Consider the following 3,962-nt stretch of genomic DNA (forward strand, 5'->3'; position numbering starts at 1 on the left):
AAAAAAAAAAAAAAAAAAAAAAAAAAAAAAAAAAAAAATCTTCAGTGCACATTCTAGTTAATGGCTTTGGATTTCCTGGGGTAGAAGTAGAGAGTTGTTCACTGTGTTTTTTTGTGACATTGAAAAGAATTTTCTCAAGTGCATATATTTTGTTTAATCACCGGGTTCTGAAGCTGTGGAGTGGTTTATGTCAGGAAACTGTTGAGGGACCATGATTTTCATTGTAAAGGATAACATCAGTATTCTGTTCACTTTTAAATATAAGCCATGCATCACTCTCCAGCAACAAAATACACCACCCCATCTCCCTTTCTAACTTTCCTTGAGAACATCATGATCTCTTAGCCATCAGTATAGATTCTTGTAGGTCAAGACACCTGGATTATATCCTACACTTGCTTCCTATTATACATGTCCCACTATGATATCTGTCCTTTGCCATTATGGAATTCTTTTATTTATAATTGGTACTAGGGAGCCCCATTGCTACTACATCTGTCAATTCTAATCTATGAAGGACAACACCATTAAACTTTTCAAAGATGTCAGTACCCTCCACCAGGGTGTCCATTATTGTCTCACTGAAAGGAACATCTTGAGAGTTTTCCCAGATAGCACAAGCAGGCACTGGTTTCTCTAGCTTCACTATCCATTCTAACCTCAAGATAACAGGGCAAGATGAGGGAGTCAGTTTAAGGAGGAAAAGCCAAGACTGATGTTTTTAAGGGGACCATTAATATGTGTAATCAGACTTGATCCTTTGGGATTTTCTGAGGAGATTAAAAGGTTTTAGCTATTATTTTGAAATAATTTCAGGTCTAGAGAAAACGTACAAAAATAGTACCAAAAGTTTTTTACACACTCATTGCCTAGATTCTATAATAGTCAACATTTTATATTAATCTCTGTTTCTGTGTGTGTGTATGATGTACATTTTTCTAAATCCTTTGAAAGTCTGCATGTTTGATGCCTTTTTAGCCCTAAGTATTTGTGTTAATTCCTAAATACAATGATATTCTCTTTCATAATCACAATATGATAATCAAGAATTTAAGATTGATAGAATATCATTACTAAATCTCAGATCTTATCCAAAGTTTGTCAAGACCCATTAATGTCCTTTAGAGTGAAAAACAATTTTTTTGTGTGACTCCAGAACTAATCCAGGATCATATTTGAATTTAGTTGTCTTATCTCCTTTCTTGGTTTCACTTATTCTAGAGCAGATCTTTAGTCATTGCTTTTCATGACTGAGGCATTTTTTTTTTTTGAGAGAGAGAGAGAATTTTTTTTTAATATTTATTTTTTAGTTTTCGGCGGACACAACATCTTTGTATGTGGTGCTGAGGATCGAACCCGGGCCGCACGCATGCCAGGCAAGCGCGCTACCGCTTGAGCCACATCCCCAGCCCATGACTGAGGCATTTGAAGAATATTGGCCTAAGGTTTTACACACTGTCTCTTATTATTATTTTTTTTAATCAGGGATTGAACCCAGGGTTTATTGATTCTTTTTTGATTAGATTCAATTTGGCAGGAAAATGCCAGAATGATGTGTTAGCATGATTCATGGATTCTTATTTTGTTCCATGGATTATGATCCATTACTATCATCAGGGCTGGCTGCATGATTTATGGGAAAATGTAAAGCCCCTGGGGTGCTGGGGTGTGGGGAGGAGGAAGCCAATTTCTTCTTATTGTCGGTGGCTGACTTCAATTTATGCAAATGAACAACCCCCATGGATTACCATAGCCTCCTTGATGGTATGTTCTTCTTTCTTGAGTGGTGGTGGTTAGAAGCCCTTGCTGAATGGGCTGTAGAATGTGCTATATCGCTGCCAAACCAAGGAAGGGAAAACTACCTTCTTGCCCACCCATGTCCAATCCCAACTCCTGTACACAACCATGCCTAGAGTGCTACCACAGTGGAAGATGATGGTGGAATGTGGGCCTTCCCCAGCCAAGGTGACTAGGTCATTAACTGGGTGAGTGGTCTCTGCCCTTGAGTTAGATGAGGGGAATGCAAAGCCCAGCAGGGATCAGGGAACCAGGGGTGGGGAATGGACAGCAGCAAGAGTCAGACCCACATGTGAGCATAGGCTCTAAGCTGTTAACATGTTCCATTATGCTGTGAGACTTCACTTATAAATTATTAAATAAATAAATAAAATTATTAAGCATTTCAAGACAGTGATTATGGAATATTAAAATTCCAAGTACAAGTTCCTATGTGACTCTACACAGCCAGCAACTAGTAGATAAACACTATTTTGATGTTCAAATTGTCCTAGATTGGGCCAGTGGAAACTCCTTCAAGTTGGCTCCTATGATTTTTTCTTTTGTTTGTTTTTGTGATTTGACACTTTTGGTTTTTAAATAGTTTTTATATGAATCTGAAAATTAGGAAGAATGTACTGCAAATGTATCTGGGTGGTAAATATTGGTGACTTGAATATTCTTTTTCATAGATCATATGCTTATGAAGAATCTATATTATAGTTATAAAAAGAGAAACAAATTATTAAAAGCATGTGTTCTTCTGCAAATCTTTGTGATTAAGTACCAGGAAGTAATCAAGGGCATGTTTCCATTCATGTTTTAGGTATTTTATGATCTATTAGTAGGATTATGTGGGAGAAAATAGAAAGATTTGAAAATCTTTTCAAAATAGATAATATAAACACAAAACTCAATAACCAGAGACTAGCTAGGAAAAGGGAGATTAGTTTTCAGATAACTGTAGCTGATGTTAAAATTCAAGTCATTAATTATAGGCCTTTTAAAAAATATTTCAAGTGCAAAAAGTTATATTTAAGTATCATCTTGTTTAGTTTAACAAATATAAAACAAGAATTCCAAAAACAATTTTTACAATTAGATATAAAATATTTAAGAATATATTTGGGCTTTAATAGGGGACATTTTTGAAAAATAAGCTTTGCTAATGTAGCTTAAAAACAAAAAATATGTTTATAGTCTCAGTTAAGTAATTTCTTAACTAAAGATCCATAGGATGGATCCTGTGTCCTTTTGTACATCCCTGTCATTCTCTGAGTAGTACTTTACTTTCTGGCTCATCTTTTTCTTTTCCAGACCAAGTTTTTAATCAGTTGGGTTATTTTTAAAAACTTGATGCAAAATTCACATAAAAACCATTAGCAAAAACAAAACAAAACAACAATAACAAATTAACCATTAGCTCTTTTAAACTGTTCAATTCTGTGGCATTTAGTACATTTACAGTGTTGTATCATTATCACCCCTGTATAGTTCCAAGACATTTTTGTTATCCCCAAAGGAATCCCTGTGCATAAGAAGCTGTCAGTTCCCATTTCCCCTTCTCCCTAGGCTCTGGCAACCACCAATTTGCTTTCTGTTTCTATGGATTTGCTTGTTCTAGATATTTTATGTAAATGGAGTCATATGATATGTGACCTTTTGTGTCTAGCTTCTTTTATTTAGCAAAGTTTTTCTTTCTTCTTCTTTTCCTCTTTCTCCTCCTCCTCCTCCTCCCCCTTTCCTCTTCCCCTTCCTCCTCCCTGCTCCCTGTTATCTGTTTCATCAGTATAGACATTTAGTTTTCCACTTTTGACTATTATAAATAGTGCTGCTGTGAACACATGTGTACAAGTATTTGAATACTTGTATTACATTATTTTGGGTTTATTTCTAGGAATGGAATTGCTGAGTCATATGTGGATTCTCTATTTAACTTTTTGAAGACTCCAAACAGTTTTCCAAAGTGACTGTGCTCTTTTTAAAAATTAATTATTATTATTATTATTATTTTTTAAATTTTTTTTATTGGTTGTTCAAAACATTACAAAGCTCATGATATATCATCTTTCATACATTTGACTCAATTGGGTTATGAACTCCCATTTTTACCCCAAATACGAATTGCAGAATCACATCGGTTACACACTCACATTTTTACATAATGGCATATTAGTGACTGTTGT

This window comes from Marmota marmota, unplaced genomic scaffold (assembly GCF_001458135.2).
Source record: "Marmota marmota marmota unplaced genomic scaffold, marMar, whole genome shotgun sequence".
Classification (NCBI taxonomy): domain Eukaryota; kingdom Metazoa; phylum Chordata; class Mammalia; order Rodentia; family Sciuridae; genus Marmota; species Marmota marmota.